The 20842-nt window shown below is 42.2% G+C and overlaps 1 long non-coding RNA gene across 1 annotated transcript; it reads right to left on the bottom strand.

Moving 5' to 3' along the window:
- Positions 1 to 1879: 1879 nt before the first annotated feature.
- Positions 1880 to 20393, bottom strand: LOC127219819 (uncharacterized). The gene is made up of 3 exons (XR_007834292.1): positions 20256 to 20393; positions 16712 to 16852; positions 1880 to 1930 (listed from the first exon to the last, which is right to left on the bottom strand). It is a non-coding gene; the product is annotated as an uncharacterized LOC127219819 (long non-coding RNA).
- Positions 20394 to 20842: the final 449 nt, after the last annotated feature.

Below are 20842 nucleotides of genomic sequence, written 5' to 3'. Positions count from 1 at the left end.
GGGGAAGGTACAGAGAGAAATCTTGTATCCCTTAGCATCCGTTCTTCAGTGAGGGGTTCATGACACACATCCACACTCCCTGAGAGAGCTTGAAATAGCCAGTGGTGTTAGAGAGGGCAGGAAAGCAAGGGGCACTTCTTAAAATCTCTCTGGGCACAGGGCTCCAGCAGAGCTTCTGTATTCAATTATTGTGCTTAGGAGGACATAAAGAGTTGAGGAATTTATCCAAAGTCCTCCATACAGCCTGTGGCCAGTAGAGCTAGAGCCTGAGATCAGGTCCATCTGGCTCATTACCCTTAAAAACATTTTAACATGGAATGATTTGCAGGCTGAAGTTTTCAGTGGAAGGGCGAGGCGTGTTCCCAGGCTTGTGACAAGTTATGAGATAAATGAGAACATAGACCAGGACCACCCCTTATTCTTGCTGTAGAGTGACTTAAAAAAAAAAAAAAACTCTGAAGGGAAACAGAGGAGGAGTGGATCTGGGAGAGAGGGGAAGGGGGCGGGAGAACTGGAGGGAGGGACACCTGTAGTCAGGACAAGAGAATAAAAAAAAAAAAAAAAAACAACAAAAACAAAACAAACCTCAGGATACAGCCAGTACAATGTAACATGCAGAAAATGAAAAACAAAATCACATTTTTTTTGGTTTGTTTGTTTGTTTGATAAGATTTGAGATGTGAGAGGAATCTCTTGTTTTCAAAATAATTCTCATGGACTCTAAGCATTTTTTCTTTGTGGCCAGGAAACATCAGCACACTGGATGATTCTATGTTCTGTAATGTTTGGGAGCAAAGCCATTTTTTCAGTGTGGTAACATTTAAATTCCCTTTGAGCAGAGACTAAGTTTGGGGGCTAGGGGGTTATGCAGAAATATCAGAGATCAGATATGGTGGTGTGGGTGGAGCTAAGATGGCATCTTCAGTGCATGAATACATAGTGTCAACTGGGGTCCAGACTTTTCTGCAATCATATATTTTATCCAATCTGATAGCACCTGGAAGCAGACTGATGGAGAGGGGCCATCTCCCCGGCCTCCTGCCCTGTGTCCACAGCAGACATTGCTAGTGAGTACATATTCTCCATTACACATAGTCCATAGTTCACAGCATCTCAAACACCACTCCTGGGACTCTTGTCACTGGGGAAATCTATCTGTCACATATGAATTAAGCATGGCAGCTATAGCACACATTTGAGAGCCAGAATGTCTGGGTTTAAATCCTGGCTTTGACACTGCCTATTCGGCTGAGGCTGAGCCACTGACCTCTATGAATTTGACCTGCCTCCTGCGGAAAATAAGAATAAAAACAATGCCTACCTCACAGTCATTGTGATGATTCAATGCATTAATGTCTTAGTTATGGAAACAACTAAAGGAGGAAAAGGCTTTGTTTGGATTTGGTTCAGGTAGGGGAGTAATGTGGCAGGAACTTGGGGCAGCTGGTCCAGAACAGCTGGGTGAATGGTTGTGCTCAGATCACTGTTTCATTTTTATGCAGAGAGAGTAACCAACTTAGGGAATGGTGCCACCCTGCATGGGGTTTTTCTACTCAGTTAACTTAATCAAGATAACCCTCCCTACTCACAACATGCCCATAGGCCCATCTCCATGGTGAATCTGTGTCTCTCCAAGGTGACAACTGGAACTGACCATCACAGTTAATATGCCTGCTTTCCACAAAGCACTTTCCTTTGCATGTTTTTATTACTGGTATTGTTTAGTAAGGCAACTCCATGCCGAAAGTAAAGAAACTAAGGTTCTTATAGGCCGAATAACTTGTCCAACATGATTTAGGCAGAAGTATAGTTGGGGTGTGACTCCAAGCCAGTGGTTATCACTGCTCCATGTCCTCCCTTGGATGATGATCATGACTCTCTCCTTTGTTTTTAAGCATTATTTGCACTTCCAGGATCCCTCTGTGTTGCCCTGCAGAAGAAAAGACAAGAGGCTCTTCCAGAGAGCAGAAAATAGAGCTGAGTGAGCAAGTGTGTTGTGAGTAAGAATTCAGGAGCCTGGGTTTTGACAGCTGAATTCTCAAGTTCTTGATTCTGAATCTTGTCAGGAAGCAAGACGAGTTAGAATATTGTGCTGCAGATCTTTATTGAGTGTTTTAAGATCTTTATTCAGGGATCTGGACACACAAAGATCTCATCTTCCATCCTGTGGGTACAAATCAGTGGCTAATAGTGGCCTCATTAATCACTAGGCAGTTGAGAATTCCAAAATGAATTCTTCCCACCACTTCTGGAAAGTGGCCCTTTGTCTATGAAGTAGAGGAAAAGACTGGCTGTACCGTTCAAGTGGAACTATTTATCCCTCCTTGCAATCATGGATAGCCACATAAATTAACCATTAAGAAGAAATGAAACTCGTAGTATCAATTCTGAGATGTAGCCTAAAGAATACTTGTAGCTTTCCCATAATTGTCTGGAATTGTCTACCACCATGTAAAGAAGCCCATGTTGGTTATGTGCAACATGTTCTCATAGACCCTCATGGCTCCTGCCATAGTCTAGCCACATCAACCACAGGAGTGAAGTCATCTCCAGGAACCCCCACTCAGCTATTAAACTGATCACAGATATAAGCATGAATCTCATTAGAGAACAATCAAGTCTCCATGTGCAGAAGACCCTTCCAGCAGAGCCCAGTCTGAATACCTAACTCAGAATGGTGAAGGAAATGAATGCTTACTGTTTTGAGTCAGTACCTTATTACACAGCTACATAGAATGGATACAGCAGCTACCTAAGTATGGGAGGCAGAAAACAGTCAGCCAAAAGTCCAGGGCAATTTGAGTTGCAGCTGACAATTTAAGGCAGGTATGTGTGTGCATGTGCATGCCTCAAGAATACCATCTTTGAGATAGGTTTCTCAATGGCCTAGAGATCACCAATTCAGCAAGGCAGGCTGGTCATTGAGCCCCAGGGATCCACCTGTCTCTGCTTCCCCAATGCTGGGATTAAAAGCATATGCTGTCATGCCCAGTATTTCATATGAGCTCAGGAGATCTGGCTGAGTTCCTCATGTTTGTGAGGTTAGCACTTTAACAACAGCACAGTTATAACAGTTTTAGGATTTTAAGATTTGCTCTGTGGAGTGACAAGAAAAGGGATAAAGACCAGGCTACAGAAACCCACAGAGATAGTTGACCTGAACAGACTGATATCTAGGAAACCAGCACTGGACCGACTTAGACCCCCTGAACATGGGTCTTAGTTAGAAGGCCTGGGCAGTCTAAGGGACCTCTGACAGTGGAACCAGGATGTATCCCTGGTGCACAAAATGACTTTGGGAGCACATTCCCCATGGAGGGATACTCCCTTAACCTAGAGGCAGGAGGGAGGGCCTAGATCCTACTCCAAATGACTTGATAGATCCCTCCTGGAAGGCATCACCCTCCCTGTGGAGTGGGGGGGATGGGAGGGGAGGGGAATTGGGGGACATGGCAGAGAGAGAGGGAACTGGAATCAATATGTAAAATATGAAAATGATAAAGAAATAAAAAAAGATTTGCTCTGTAGTCTAGATTTTGGCTTTGAGTAAGGCTTGTTTTAATTTATATTCTTCCCATATGTTTCTCTAGCAGTGCTGTGACCAGGATACTTTCCAGAAGAAACTCAAGCAAGGAAAGAATCATTGCGTCCTACATTGTTCTTATCTTATTTTGGGTATTGCTTGTTTGTGGCAAGGTCTTATAATGCAGCCTGGCCTCCACCTCTGTGTAGCTGATGATGATCCTCTTAGCATCACCTCCACAGTGTTGGGACTACAGGCCTTCATGCTCTGCTAGCACACTCTTCTGAAGATGCTTCATCCTACCATGGCAGAGAAGTCAGGTACAGCAGCTCAAGTCCATGGTAGTGGGGCATGGAGCAGAGGCTGTTCACAGAGCAACAGATCCAAAAGTGGAGAGCAGTACCAGAGCCAGTGCCTGGCCATGCCCAGGTCTAATGATCCCACAAGGTAAATAGTAAGATAAATCAGTGAGTTGCAAGAAATCTTTCTCTGCTTAAGTTTCTGGAAAGTGCCACTAGAAGTAGTACTGCCAGCTAGGCCTCATATCCTTAAGATAACAAAACCTTTGCTGGCAAACAAACATCAGAAGTATGAGCCAGTGACCTTTTTGGTTATGGCTGTTCAATCACAGTTGGGTCAATGGTCCCTGATCTATAACTTTCATCAGACTAATGTTTATATGTATATAACCAGTTAAAAAAAATTTTCTGTTTGTGTCCTCACTGTGTTCCATTCAAATGTTTCCCTCTTCCTCCTCCCCCCCCTTCTTCCTCCTTTTCCTTTTTGCCTGGAATTTGATATGTAGATCAGGTTTGTCTCAAATTTACACAGGTTTGCCTGTTTCTGTCTCTGGAATGCTGGTCTGAAAAATGTATACCCCCATAACATTTCATCAGAAATGAAATGAAAAGTGTTAATTCAGGACAGAAAGAATGTTCTGTTTTTCAAAGTTCACAGTCTTCTTCTTTGTACACTATTTCTGTGTCCTTTGCAGAAGGTGGAAGCATTTTCCTGGAAAGGTAATTTTGGCTGTAATCTTGAAGCCATCTGTGTGTCTGCCAGGAGGCTGGCCCTGGCTGGAAGAGTTATGGAGCTGGCATTATGGAGACTAGGAGGGCATGAGATGTGGGAAATTATTTTGAGGAACATAACTGGCTCCCCAAGATCACCCCAAGGGGTATCCTCATTAAGTCTACCCTCATGGGTGAAGGAAGTCATGAACCCAGTTCCTTACCCATCCACATTAACTCTTGGATCTGATTTCCCCTGCCAAGCACCCTGCAAGCTCCAGTGTCTCTGTAGTGGCAGGAGACAGAAGGGAGCAGACTGTCTTGACAGCAGGCATTTGATTGCTTCATTTTTCTTCCTGCTCCTCATTCTCTCCTGTCTTCTCTTCAATGTCCAGTGATCAGCCTCTTGACCAGAGAGGAGGACAGGATTTACCTTCCTATCTGGTTATGTCTCTTTTCTCATCCTCAGTGATGCAGTGATGGATGGCCTATTATTTTCTCTCCTGTTTGTATGAACGTGTGTGTGTGTGTGTGTGTGTGTGTGTGTGTGTGTGTGCGCGCGCGCGCGCGCATGCGTGCTCGCGTGTGTGTATGCAGTGTGGAGGACAGAAGTTGATGTTGGTTGTTTTCTTTAGTTACTTTGCATGTTGTTCCTATCCTTCCCCCTTTTCCCCCCTTCCTTCTTTTCTGTTTCTCTTGAGAGGTCTCTCACTGACCCACTATTTGGCTAGACTGGCTTGTCATTAAGTTCCAGGAATCTCTGCCTGTGTTTGCTGTCCCTTTCTGGGACTATAAACACATGCCACTGTACATGAGTTATAAAAAATATTATTGTTATGTGTGGGTATGATATGTGAACACACAGATGCACACCTAATGTTGCTAGAGTTTGTTTCCCTCCTTGTCCCACAGCCATTTCACTCCCAAATAAACACATGGATGCTATATTAATTATAAAAATGTTGGCAGATGGCTAGGGCTTCTTACTGGCTAACTCTCTCTTAATTACTAACCCATAACTACTAATCTATGTATTTCTACATGACCTTATCTTACCAGAGAATGCCTGCCACATCCTATCTCCCCAGTCTCTACATTGTGTCTCTTTTAGCCGCTTCTTTTCTTCTCTTCCCAGCATTCTCCTCATCTCGTAGTCCTGTTCCACCTATCCTTCCTGCCTCTACATGCAATCAGTGTTTTATTCATCAACCAATAAAAGAAACATCCCCCATCAATATAAGGAAGTCAGGGGACAATTTCATGGAATTGGTTCTCTCCTTTCCCTTCTACATTGGTTTCAGGAATTGAAGTGGATCATTAAGCTTGTGTGGTAAGAGCCTTTGCCCAGTGAGCCATCCTATGCTATCCTGTGTTGTTTTTATATGGACGCTGAGATTTAGACTTAGGTCCTCAGACTCATAAAGTGCAATAGCACTTTGCCAACTGAGCTCCTTTTCTATCAGTCTCAATCATTTCTTGCTTTTTATTTTATAGATGGGGAAATACGTTGTGATTAGTCAAAACTGACCCTCATCTGGTGTTCTAGCCAGGCCCCAGAATCTCCCAGATGGATCACTCTTCTGTGTTGCTTCCTATCGCAGAGCTGAGGCAGGCAATGTAGTACCACAAATCACAGTGTTACAGTGACTACTGAGCTCCACGGAAAGCTCAGGATAGAATATATCAGTTGTCAGAGGGAACCTTAAGACTCTTTTGCTTCTGGGGTCCAAAAATTTATGCAAAAGTCCTCCCCCCAAATCCTTCAGTCTTCCTGGTCATATGGTCCCTGTTACAGCTATTCAATTTTGTCCTATTAACACAAAACAGCCACAGGGAAGGTGTTAACATATAGGTGTCCAATAAAATCTTATTGGCTAATGAGGTCATAGTGTGCCAAATGCATGCTATGCAACAATCACTTTTCTGTCACTTCCACAGGAACACCAAAACCCACATAGGCTTCAAATGATGTAAAGAGAAAGAAGTCTAATTTGGCCATGGTTGCCCTATCGTGAGTTTGGGTTCCTGATGTAGGCTGTGCATCCTGTGATGAGTGTAAGTGAGGGAGAGAAAAGAGGGTGGGGGAAAGCAGAGGGAGAATTCTGTTCAAGGACTCCTATCTCCAGTTACTTCAAAGCCTTCTAAAATGACTTGTCTCTTACAGGTGTTCAGCCCCTCCCAGGGCCACCACTCTGGAGTATAACCCTTATGTGTTGTTATCCGGGGAAAACTTCATCAAGCCATAGCACCAAGCCTTGATTTAGTTCAGTATTCTCCTTTCACAGATGGAAGTGGAAATGCAAAGAGAGGAAGTAATTCCAGGTCACAAAGCTAGTTATTACAGCAAGGCTTGAAACATATTGTAGGTGTGGAGTTCCAACTGTAAAAATGTCTCTGAGTCTTTCATTGCCAGCACCCACCAAGACTCAGCATCTTCCTTCTTTGTCTTTGATTCTGGGCTCACTTTGTGAATTATTTTAGCCAATAAAACCTGGCAGAGGTGACAGTATGGTAGTTACGAGTTAAGACCTTAAGATGTTTTGTATCCTTGTCCTTTTCTTCTCTTGGAGTCTTTCCCAGGCATTCTAAGGATGCTGCAGGATGATTGATGACAGACAAATGACCTTGGCTCACAACCAGTCAGCCACTGAGCACTCAAGGTACAAGTGAGGTGTTGTCAGACAAATCCAGGCAACCTATCCTGATGATGACTGTGAAATGACAGCCAAGATCAACTGAGACTTGTCTAGGTCAACCTTAACACGTGGCTTACAGGAAATGAGAAATGCTCATTCCTGTGAAATTCTGAGATTTGGGGCAGTATGTTACATAGTACTAACTAGATACTACACCAGGCCTCCCGATTTCCAGATCATGGTTCTTCCCCCTACATTTCAAGTCTTTCTTTCTTTTCTACTTTCAGGAACAATGTCTTCATTTTCAAAATCCTCCCCACTCTTGAGAGGCTGGTACACAAGCCACTAAAGGTGCTGTGGTGGTATGAAAAAAAAAATGGCTCTCAGAGGGAATGGCACTGTTAAGAGGTATGGCTTTGTTGGAGTAGCTGTGATCTTATTGGAGGAAGTGTGTTACTGTGGGGTTGGGTTTAAGGTCTCATGTATGCTCAAGCCATACCCAGTGTGACAGTTAGTGGGCTGTTGAGACTGAGGATCAAGTTGTAGAACTCTCAGCTCCTTTTCTAGCACGGTGTCTGCCTGCATGCCACTATGTCTCACCATGATGATAATGGACCGAGTCTCTGAAACTGTAAGCCAGTCCCTTGTTCTTTGCTGCAGCTGTGGACAATGAAACATGATCCACCAAACTCAACAAATACACACAGAGTTACTGGGAAAAGGAGCAAAGGAGGAAGGAGTAAGTGTTAACCGATTGGGAGCAGAAATGGAAAGAAGAGAGAGCACAGGAGGTGCTTGCTTATATAGGGAATAGGAGGAGTTTAGACTGAGTCTCAGCAGTTGGGGCCATTGAAACTGGAGTCATGGAGCTGCCTTTGGCCCAGCTTCGTGCAGCCCCAGTTCCACATGGTTGTGCATGCAGAGTCCTTATGCAGCCACCTAACACATACATAACATAGGCATGCAACCTTTGACAGCCTTTGAGATGTGAGGGGCAATCACCTGTCAAAGATAGATCATGAGGCAAGGGAAGGTAGTCCAGAGAAGATTGATTCTGGAGCAGGGAGAGAACCCAGGATTAGAGAGGCCCTGCGAACAGGAAAGTTTCCCTAAGGAGAAGGCTCGGCCCAGGAGAGGGCTGGTATGCTGTGGCAGGCAGGTGCTGAGGAGAAACCACTGGAGCAGGAGAAGGAGAGGAGTTGAGTGCAGTCATAGAGCCAGGTTGCCCAGGACCTGGGGAGAGAGGAAAGCCAGGATATCAACACAGTTCATTAAATGTTTTCCTTTATAAGAGTTTCCATGGTCCTTAGCTTACAGTGGTTTCCTAAGAACTTATGTCTTAGGGTTTCTATTGCTGTGAAGAAATGCCATGACCACAGAAATTTTTTGTTTAATTTTTTTTTTCATTTTAAAACAATCTTTTCTCATTTTACAGAGAAATCTCTGTTCTCATTTCCTCCCCTCCTCTTCTTTCTCCCCTCACCCTCCCTTCAACCCCCTTCACCCCTCAGAGAGTGTAAGGCTTCCCATGGGGAGTCAACAAAGTCTGTCATATAACTTTGAGGCAGGACCGAAGCCCTCCCCACTATAGGTAGGCTGAGCAAGGTATCCCTCCAAAGGGACTGGGCTCCAAAAAGCCAGCCAGTTCAAGCACTAGGGATAAATCCTGGTCCCAATGCCAGTAGCTGTACAGACTGCCCAAGCCACACGATTGTCACCCACATTCAGAGGGCCTAGCTTGGTCCTATGCAGGTTCCCCCCACTGTCAGTCCAGAGTCAATGAGCTCCCACTAGCTCAGGTCAGCTATTTCTGTGGGTATCCCCAAAATGGTCTTGCCCCTTTGCTCATATTATCACACCTCCCTTTTTTCTTCAGCTGGACTTTGGGAGCTTAGCCCAGTGCTTAGCTGTGGATCTCTGCATCTGCTTCCATCAGCTGGGGGATGAAGATTCTATAGTGATTATTAAGGCAGTCATTAATCTGAAATTCAGGAAAAGGCCAGTTCAGGCACCCTCTCCACTATTGTTTGAAGTCTTAGTTGGGATCATCCTTGTGGATTCCTGGGAATTTCCCTAATGCTGGGTTTCTCATTAGCCCCACAATGGCTCCCTTAGCCAAGATATCTCTTTCCTTGTTCTCCCTCTCTGTTCTGATTTCGACCATCCCATTCCCTCATGTTCTCTTCCCCCTTCCACTCCTCCCCTTCCACCCTCCCATACAGGTTCCCCATTTTCTCAGGAGATCTTGTCTATTTTCCCTTCCCTGGGGGATTTATATATGTCTCTCTTTCATTCTTCTTGTTACCTAACTTCTCTAAGGTTGAGGACTACAGGCTGGTTATCTTTTGCTTTACATCTAATATCCACTTAGGAGTAAGTACCATGTTTGTCTTTCTGGGTCTGGGTTACATCACTCAGGATGGATTTTTCTAGTTCTATCCATTTGCCTGCAAATTTCATGATGTCATTTGTAACGCTTACAGTTTTTCCACCTGCCGCCCGGTCTTGTCCCACCACCGCGCCAGCCCCAAATAACACACAGAGACTCTGTATTTGATACAACGCTGTTGGCCCAGTTCCTTGTTTCTTATCGGCTAGCTCTGTCTTAAGTATTAACCCATTTCTGCAGATTTATGTATTTCTCTTACCGGGGAGCTGGCCGGCATACTGCTTTCTCCCAACTCTCCATCTTGGTTCTTCCTTACTACTTCCTCTTTCCTCCTTGTCTCCTAGTCCCTCCTATCTCCTTTCGTATTGGCCAACAGTGCTTTATTCATTAACCAGCATGAGAAACATTTACAGAATGACATCTCCCATCAGTCATTGATTTGTACCATTGAGTAGTACTTCAGTGTGTAAATATACCACACTTTCTTTAATCCATTTTTTCAGTTGAGAGGCATCTAGTTTGTTTCCAGGTTCTGGCTATTATGAATAATTTGACCACAGCAACTCTTATAATGGAAAGCATTTACTTAGGACTGACTTACAGTTTGAGAGGTTTAGTACATTATCATCATGGTGGTACAAAGGCAGGCATGGTGTTGGAATTACATCTTGATCCCCAGGCAACAGGAAGTGTACTATGTCCCACAATGGGCATAGCTCCAGCATAGGAGACCTCAAAGCCTATCCCCAGAGTGACACACTTCCTCCAACAAGACCACAGTTACTGCAACAAGGCCACACCTCCTAATAGAGCTCTTACCTTTGGAGTACATTTTCTTTCAAACCACCACATTCCACTCCCTGGATCCCAAAGGCTTGTATTCATATCATAATGCAAAAATGCATTCAGTCCTACTCTATCATAGTCTTAAAGTCACTTAAAAGTCTAAAGTTTAAAGTCTTTTCTGAGATTCAAGTAATCTCTTAACTGTAATCCCATGTAAAATAAAAATCAAAAAGCAGATTACATGCCTACAACATATAATGCCATATGAAATATCTGTCTGTCTGTCTTTCTGTCTATCTATCTATGCGTGTTTGTTCCAAAACACAGGGAAGGGAGCATAGGGAGGAAATACTGGATCAAAGCAAGACTGAAAACCAGATGGGCAAACTCCAAATGCTGCATCTCCATTCTATTGCCAAAATATTTCTCATATCTCTAACTCCTTTCAGCTTCAATACACTTCTCTCTTCTTGGGTTGGTTCTAGTTCCTGTTAGTGACTCTCTCACAGCTTTTGGCAGTCTCCAAGGGAATCCAGGCTTCACCTCCCCAACTTCACATAATGGCCTCTCTAGGCCTCCATTCAGGGACACTCCTCACATATACCTGGCTTCAGCAGCTTTCCTTAGTTGCAGAGGCAATTCCATAGCTTTTTCTTTTTTCTATTCTTGATTACACAGCAAAAGCTGCCAAGTTCTGCTGATTACTGGTGCTGGAACATGGCCCTCTCATTCAATTACATTTTCATCAACTTTCGGTCTTTGATGGTGTCCATCTCTGCCTAAGTTTGGCTATCTTCAAGCTGGATTTGTAGACCAAGGTGGCCTCAAGATCCAAGATCTACCAGCCTCTACTTCTGGAGTGTTGGGATTATAGGCATGCACCACCAGACCCAGCTCTATGCTTTTCTTTAATTCCTTTTCACAAGTGGGAAATTTAGGTGGGTATGATCTTGTTCTGAGGTCATCACTCCCTTTATTCCATTTCTTATTCTGTTTATCTCTTTGAACATAGGATTTAGCTCCATTCTACTTCCTGACATTCCTTTTCTCCTCAACTTGTGCATTTTGAATTTTTACTTGTTCAGTTTACTCCTTTTCATTATAGATATTCATTAGAGTTAACACTAGAAACCACACAAGAGAGTCTATACTAGGCTGAATTGAGATTTCCTCTGCCACAGGACTGCAAAGTTCTTCAATTTAGCCTCAGACAGATATTTTTTGGACAAGGGCAGAAAGCTGCCACATTTTCACCAAAATATCAAACAGTCTCTAGCCTACATACTAATATTCTTCTCCTCTGAAACCTCTTGAGCTAGGCCCCTGAAATTCAAATCCCACTCAGCAGGACTGTCTTCCATGTGTCTCCTAGTATGGCCCATTAAGCAGTGCTTAAAGCATTCTGCTGATTTCCTAACCCAAACTCCAAAGTCCAAATTCCTCCAAACAAAAGCATGGGTGAAACTATCAAAGCAATACCTCTGCCCCTGCTGCCAACTTTTGTCTCAGGGCTTCTGTTGCTGTGAAGAGACACCATGGCCATGGCAACTCTTAGAAAGAAAAATATTTAATTAGGGTTGCCTTACAATTTCAGAGGTATAGTCTTTCATGATGGGATATGGTGGCATACCTACAGACTTGATGCTGGAGAAGGAGTTTCCAGTTTTACATCTTAATCCACAGGCAGTGGAAGCAATTATGACACTGGGCAGTATCTTAAGCATCTGATCTCAAAGCCTGCACCCACAATGATGCACTTCCTCCAATAAAGCCATGCCTTGTAGCAGTGCCAATCCATATGGAACCATTTCCTTTGAAACCGCCACAAGAGAAGATAACTGATGTGATCTCTAGTACCACTTAGAATCTAATTTTTCTTTCTTGGTGCCTCAGACTTCTCTATTCCAGAACTTGGCCATATGGCAATGCTTTTCTAGACTCTTATGATGCTAACAGCTGTTTGATAAAAGCTATCCTATGGAGGGTGCTGAGGTGTTCCCAGAGAGCTGTGATAAAATGCCTTGAGCTTAGAGCTGTGCCTTTGTCTGGTGCCTGTAGCCTCTGAATGGGAATGTAAATCTACTTAGTGACCCCTGAGTCCAGGGGTGGCTTGGTACCAGTCTCAGGTGTTCTACCTCTTTTGGATATTCATAAGATGACATCTTCATACAGCTATCATTTGATACTTCACACATATTGAGAAGAGGATCATCCATAGGCAGAGTATCAGATATTACTAAGATTACCAGCAAGACTATCACACTCATGAAAGAGAACCTTGCTGGTACCCAGAAGCCTTCTCACACTCTTTACCAACAGGCCCTTCTTCCATTTTTCCACCCCACTTTTTATTTTACTATTAAAAGAAAAGTGATACTGTCAATATGTAAACAATATCAAAGTTCATTGTGTTTGTGTATCACTCATGTTTGGGCACTTTTCCCAGCAATCCTTTCTCTATCAAGATTGTCATAAGGCAATTTGAGCACAGTAATTCACATAGTAAGGTGTGAGGCAGCTGTTTGTTCCCACACTGCTGAATAACTAACTAAATAAATAAAATAACTAATATAATAAAAAAAACTTCCTTGGCTTTTTCTGCAATCCAGTATCTCCTCTTCTAAGTTTGGTCAATATGTATGTATGTATGTGTATATTTTCTTTATTTTGATATTTCATTTTTACTTTACGTACATTATGTACTCCATGTGTGACTGCTGCCTTTGGAGGCTAGAAGGTGACACAAGATTTCCTGGAATGGGAGTTACAGGCTGTTGTGAGCTGCCACATAGGTTTTGGGAACCAAACCTGGGTCCAAGTGCTCTCAACCACTGGCCATCATCATAGCCTCTGCCTAGGCCTTCTTTACCTCACATACATTGTCACATTTCTACTGCACTGTGTATCTAGGCTCAACATCATTTTATTTTATGGTTGTAATGCTACTTCTGAAGCTGTGTGTTCCATTTGATCAGCACTGCTTGTGATAGTCACCCTAGAAGAAGCATTCATTCATTTTAAAATGGTTTCAGTCTCTGCATCTTTTACAAAGTTTCTTCTACCTTCTTGATCCCTTTCCTCATTATTTTAATCAGAAGTAAGTCAATAGTTTGGCAGAACTACTTCTCTAGTTTTCTTTTGACGTACAGGTATTCCCATGTACTTACTTGCACAGTGTTTTTGACATTGTCATTATAAAATTGTTTCCACAGAAGAGACATGAATCTGGGCTTTAAAGCATGCAGTCTGAATATGATGTCAGCTCCTTGGGCAAGTGATTTCATTCTCTCCATGAAATGAAAATAGTAAAAATTGCTATGTCAACATTGGAGAAGGTCATGAGATATCTTCTACGTACTCATGAAATAACTAGGACTCTGATGTCACATGTTCTTCAATAATTCAGCAAGTTGCATTTCCTTTTTTTTCTAAACCAAAATATTTATTTGTCTCTCTGTGTGATATGTGAATCCTGAGTGCTTGAGGAGGCTAGATGGCACTGACTACCCTGGAACTATAGTTACACAAAGTTGTGAGTCACCTAGTATGGGTGCTGGAAACTAAACTTGGCTCCTCTACAAAAGCAATAAGCACATTTAACCCCCATGCAAATTTAGGACTGTTTCGTAATGGGAAACACATGTGTGCATGTAGACATACTCACAGTCACATGCACACTATACCCCACCAATCAATAAGAGAACTAGTTTGAAACTCCCAGTCCCCATTCATTTTGAGTTTTATCTGTGCCCTTGGTTGTCCTGTGCTCTCTGTGTTTCACTCTAACCAGAGTGCTAGACTGTTGGATGTGTTCACAGCCTAGCTCAAGGGCTCATAACCCACAATGAACATGCCAGTCCCTGCAGCTCTCTAGAGAGAATATAAAGGATTCATCAACTTGTATAGAAAATACTATAGTATAGATATAAATACTTTGTTTTGGAATGGATTTTCATTTATTGATACAATTTAAGATCAATGTTGTGATATGTATATTTCTCTTCTTGTTTATGTATTGTGTTTATATAGCTCATTTAAAAATGTAATGTATAATTTAGTACAGATTTTAGATAGTTACCTATGATAGTAAAAACTTATAGCTAGGTGAGTTAGGTTTTCTAGAGATATAGAGATGTATTTGAGATAGATAGGAATTCTTCAAACCTTTCAAAGACCTACAGAATATGGCATTTAAAATGGTTTAGGGTTTTTCTTTATAGTGAAACATAATTGCTCCTGAGTCAGAAAGGAAGATGGACATTGAAAAAACTCGTTATAAAGTTTGCTTTCAATATGGCAAGACTAGCCATTTAAACAAGATACTGCTCTTTTCTGAACTGTTTGACTGCTGATTGAAGATGGACATTGCTACAGAGTTCCTGCTTCATGGAATAGTCTGCCAGACATTCTGCAGGACACAGAGAAAAGTGACTGACAAACTGCCAATACAAGAAGACAGTTTAAAGTTTCCTGCTTTGCTGAAGAGTCTGCCAGACACACTATGGCCTATGGGCTAAAGATGGAAGATTACAGAAGAACTTTGGTTGACTAACCAGGCAAGATGTCTCTGTCATTTCTAGAGTTTATATATTATCCTTCTGTGATCTTTGAAGGAGTTGAAGACAGTTATGTTTATAGTTTTAGATAAGTTAAAGATAGTTAAAGATAAGTTACATATAGGACTTTAGACTCACAAATATAGGATAGATGATAGAATAGTTTCTTCAAATCTTGCTAAATGTTAATGGACTAAATAGTGTTAACTGTGATTCTTATTTGATAACTATTATGTGATATATTCTGCTATGTTAAGGTTAAAACCCTTCTTTTTATTTATACAGAAAGGAGGAGATGATGGGAGAGGTCATTCTGTAAATATTTCTCATACTGGTTAATGAATAAAGCACTGTTGGCCAATAGGAAAGGAATATAGGAGGGGCTAAGAGACAAGGAGGAAATAAGAAGTAAAAAGAAAGAGTCAGGATGGAGAGCCTGGAGAGAACAGAACCGCCATTCCTCCGCTCTTGGTAAAAATGGGTTAATAATCAAGACAGAGCTAGCCGATTAAAAACTAGCACCTGGCCAATAACATTGTATCAAATACAGAGTCTCTGTGCATTATTTGGGGCTGGCGGCGTGGTGGCAGGACAAGACCAGGTGACGGGCAGAAAACCATACTCCTTACAAAATACTTTTTCCATTGCCCTCTGATTTCCAGAACCCCTTCAATTGCAATTGTAGACAAGAAATGACTGTGTGATTAACACAAGCCCCATCAATTCCCACTGTTGTCACCAGTGAGTGGAAGCTACAGAGCTTTTTCCATATCTCATTACAGTTGTTGCAGCGCCTCCCAATGTACTTTATTTTCATCATGTTGTTGGAATGGTAATAGTCATTAGATCTTTGCTACATTTTTTCTTTAGAGTATTAACAAGGGTAATATGTATTGTACAAGCTTATTTAACACTTCTGTAACTATACTTCATTTTAATACTGTTCAATTCTTTAGTAATACAACATATCCTATTTTATCCACTAAAAAAATATTGTACTGAAAGAGAGTTCAAGGTCTTTACAGAATTGCTGAAGGTGTTCACACTAATGTCACTTGGTTTGCATGTGAGATGCTCCCAAAAGGCTCACATGCTAGAACATAAGAACTGTCCCTAGCAGCCATGAGGCCTGGTGAAGGTCACTGTGGATAGGGCCTTTGAAAACTAGTTAGACTCTCTATGAGGTCACAAACCATTCCTATCAGAACAGATGGCCTTCATTTGCTAAAACTGGAGTCAAAATAGCCCCTCCTTCCCTCTGGCTCCTGTCAGACATTTTAGTCACAAAAGTTGGGGAGCTAGAGGCAAAGCCTTGCCTCTGGACATTCATTTTCATGTTCTTTGTGAGATTAGGGTCAGTGGTGGTCATCCTACATGTCCCTCAGGTCAGAAGTTTTCTAGTTTTGTTAGATGCTGTGCTTCCAAAAGGCCACATTTTGCAAATGAGGTGGTGATTCTGGGTTCTTTTTGGTCACTAGATGCCTGGAGTCCTTATGTTTGAGCAAATCATCCAAATCTCACTATAAAGATGAAATATAACCTGCTTTCTCCTTACATGTAGCCTGAAAGCATTGGCTCAGTAACCCTCATCACTAGGCACAGCTCCACTGATAACTGGTCAAATGGCTCTGCCAATCAAATTCTCCTGTCCTAGGCTTGGAATTAAGAAACTCACCCAAAGGAGGACCATGTAGGATGGGTGGCCAGCAGAGGCAGTCACTTCACTGCCCTATAGTACAGTAGATTAAAAGCCAGTGGCCATGCAGCTGGCCAGTGTTAGAGGTGTCAGGGATGCAAACTGATGTCCTCACTGGATATACTCTCAGGATGGACCTTCCACATTCTACCTGCCTTTGAATTCAAAATGTTACAGCCATATTGGAGCTGTTATTAGTTGTCCAATATCCTTTAAACAGTTCCCCTCATCTTGCTTCAAATAGTTGAAGGCTTTCCTTTTACATGTATAATAAATCTTGGTCTTGAGGAATTTTGGAAGGAATCAACTTTAGTTTGGGGAAGCCATTCCTGAGATTAGATAAAGTTTATCCTTTTCTAAAGGTTCCATTCAGTGTGTGTGTGTGTGTGTATGTGTGTGTTAATGTGTTGTTTAATGACAGAATGTGCTTTGCGAGTAGCATCCCTAGGTGTTTTGTCATTGCACAGACATCACAGAGTATATTGAGACACTCCTAGATAATACATGTATGCTCTGCTATTCTATTACATGTCTTCTATTGCACAGGTGATTGCTTATGGGATTATTATTATGATGTGCATGACTGCCAGGTTAGTTTGAACCATCAACTTTGCATAGCCTGCAATAATCTGAGAGCAAGGCCTCAATTGAGTAATTTCTTAGTTCAGATTGACTTGTGAGCATGTCTGTGGGTAATTGTCTTCATTGTTAATTGATGTAGGAAGGCCTGGACTCCTGAGGGTAGCACCATCCCTAGGCAAATGGTCATGGGCTATATTGGAAAGCTGGCTTTTGAGCCAGTAGGGAGCTTCCTCCATGCTTCCTGTTATATGTCTTTGGCTGTGTAATCACAGCATTTTTATCTCAGCAACAGAACTGAAAATAGGATGATGATTGTGTGTTCATAATATTTCACTAATAGAGGATAAGAATGTACTAATAGTATAGCCCATCTCTAAGGACATACCAAATTATATTATCCCTGCTTCCTTTTGTGGGCACTTATTTCCCACCCATTGTACCAGGGTTGGTTTGTGTGACAAACAGAAAAGGGCAGGATAGATAGTGGGTTATATTAAGTTATAAAAGGATTAAGTTTCCACACCTAGTGGTCTATCATTTCCTATCTCTTGGGTGAACAAGAGGGGACTCTGGCTGCTATACTTTGAGCAACAATATGGAACAGCTTATGCAGAATGAGCTTACAAGATTTTCCAATCCAATGAAGGACTGAGATGCTAGCTGGCAGCTTGCATGCAGCTTTATGAAAGACCTTCCAGTTGAATTGTTCCTACATTATCTTAGAATATGGGCATGATGATAAACATTTGTGGTTTTAAGTTGCTAATGATGCAGAATGGAGATATTGGTTGCACAAAAAGAGATGACCAATAGAAAAACAAGGCTAAATATTATGTTCATTTGAGTTGGTGTTTATGGCCTGGTGGATGGGAATCAGATTACAAAGATAAGGTTGTCTTCGGTAAGAGAAGTATTTCCATACTATGCATACAAAACTTATAACATTTAGGAGGAGAGTAGCTCTTATATATAAAAAGTTCCTCTAAATCAATATAATGAACATTTGTCCAGCAGAAAAATGGGTGGGTAGCCTTGGGAAAGTCACTTAATTAGTTTCTTCATTTTTAATGTTGGAGAAACAATAGTTCTTCTTTTACAGGGATTAGAATGGTGCTTGACAATAATGTAAACTCTGTTGTTGTTTGCTACATTAGGAACACAGGCATTTTCTAGGGAGAGAAAGACACCTTTCTGTCTGACTGCTCAGATATAAATGGGCCAAAAGGGCAAAAGCAGGGACAGAAGGCCAGTGAGGGGTAATGTGGACATGATGTTAATAAGTGATCAGATGTTCTAGTCAAGAATGCTGTGTGATGGGGTATTCTGGCTGGCTTGGGTCTTCAGGGGCTGGCTCTACCCTTACAGTCATACAAAGTGCCTTTCTCACTAAGAAGGGCCTTTCCCTTGATTTAAATGCTCTGTTGTCACCATCTTTAAATTTTTAGTTATAAACAGGGGCTAAGTTTTACACTACACTCTAGGAGTTACATACTCAACCTGGATAAAATCAAGTTTGTGGATGGATGGATGTGAAGTGTTAAAGGAAAGGAGGCACTGGAGCCAAGGTTTTTGGTTTCAGTGACTGGAACTTGGGATGCCACTGAGGGGAGTGTGATTGGAAAGTAGAAAGGGATTGACCAGGATGAGGAGAGAGGGTGAAAATGGGGGAATGGGAGAAGAGTGAAGATGTGAGGAGAGTAGGGATGGGAGGGAGAGTTTTTCTTTTTTCTTTTCTGGAACATAGAGTCACTTGGGAACACCCAACCCTAGGGGCCTCTTTGGTACTTTCCTCCCACTGGATTTTAATCAGAAGATGTCCCTGTCCACAGTGGCATGACAACAGAAATAATAACAGCTGTGTCCTCCTTGGGGACAATGCCTGACCTCAGAGGGACTATGTATGCAACTGACTTATTTTTAGTTTTTTCTCATTCTTTTCTCCATGGCAGTGGGAATGTCTGGATGAAAAATTCTGAGGCTGAATGCATATGGCTGAATGAAAACCTTTAATTACGAGTTAACGACTTTAATCTGTCTGTAACTTGGTTTCATCCCTAAACCCTACAATTTTAAAGGGGCTTTAAAAAAATGAGGACACAAAATGACAACTGATACAAAGCCATGGCTGTGTTGAAGCCAAAATAGCTGTGGTTGCTCTGGCAGTGACAAACTCTACCCTTCACACCACTGCAACAAAACATATCTCCTTTCCTCATCTGAACCATGAAGTTTTTCTCCACTTCTGCTAGTTCTGCTGACTCAGCATGGAGAAACATATTCTGTCCCTGACCTTGGCAAACACCCACATACACTGCTGTCACATCCACCTGTGTCTTTCTCTGACCCCTTTCTCCTGGGTACCCCATATATTAAACCATCCACAGAGAGCAAAGCTGTACTCCTTTCTATGTCAGTGAAAGAAGGGAGGCAAAAAGAAATTACTCAACCGCCTTAGCTCCTTTACCTGTTGTTGTGATAATAAAATACTCTGACAAAAGCAACTTATGGGACAAAGGGTTAATGTCAGCTCACAGTTCAAGGGACAGTTCATTGCATTGTGGCCCAGCAGTCAAGGCAGCAAAGGCCACCAGAAGATGCCCTTCACATGCAAACACAGTCAGGAATCGGAGGAAGCTCTTGTTCTTTGATTCCTTGCTCTCTTATTCCTTACTTTCTCCTTTTATATTTCAGGATCCCCTCCCCTCAGAATTTAGCTGCCCACAAATTACTATGGCTTTTCTCTGTTCATTATGGTAATCAAGATGGTTCCCCACAGTTATGCCAGAGGCACACCTTGTAGGTGATTCTTTATTTCATTAATCATCACAAGATCTTTTCCCCAAGATCCAATTTCCTACAATTTGTCAGAAGCAAGTGGTAGCTTGGGCAAGATGAGTATGGTGCTTGGCATGCCAACTGCTGACATAACACACTTTGAGAAGAAGCCCTTGGAGTTCCTCAGATATAAATAATGCAATTTTGGAACCACTCACCTTTGGACCTGTTGGAACTGTTGGGAGCTTGTGCAGTGAGGGAAAAATAAATTGGGGAGACAAGTGGGAGAGAAGCCTACTTACTAGCCTGCACTTGATCCAGCCAGGAGAGCAGCAGCTAAGTGCAGGGAGAAGAGTGAGGAACATGTCAGTGCAGGGGGAGAGCTGGGGATGGTGGGGGCCCTCTGAGCACACAGGGCAGGCTGTGGATGGTGCAGCCACCATTCCCATCACAGGGCTGAGAATTCTCCTTGCACAGAAAACATCATAGAGTCAGTTAAGCCTTTCTGTAAGTGAAAAAAAAAAAAAAAAAGAAAGAAAGAAAAGAAAAAGAAAGCCACAAGCAATGACAACACAGTTACCATGAATACCAATGTAGTTAATTTTAATGCCCGAGTATCCCTGTAGTTAATGTATGAGTATTAACATGCTATTACTATATTAACATTAATACAGTTCTTAGTAAGTCCCAAGTAACTGCATTAGTGATTTTTCTCATCACTGTGACAAAAGCAACTTAGGAAGATTTAACATGGCTCACAGTTTCAGGGTACATAGTCCTCTATGTGAGGGAGGCATGGTATCAAGTGGATCAAGGATGGTAGGAGCCTGAGGCTGGGGATCCTGAGGGCCTCACAATGAAGGAAAATGAGGAAGCAGGTCACAATTCC

This window comes from Phodopus roborovskii, unplaced genomic scaffold (genome assembly GCF_943737965.1).
Source record: "Phodopus roborovskii unplaced genomic scaffold, PHOROB, whole genome shotgun sequence".
NCBI classification, from domain to species: domain Eukaryota; kingdom Metazoa; phylum Chordata; class Mammalia; order Rodentia; family Cricetidae; genus Phodopus; species Phodopus roborovskii.
The sequence above is the reverse complement of the archived record's forward strand: the minus strand, read 5'-3'. Positions and strand labels throughout refer to the sequence as shown.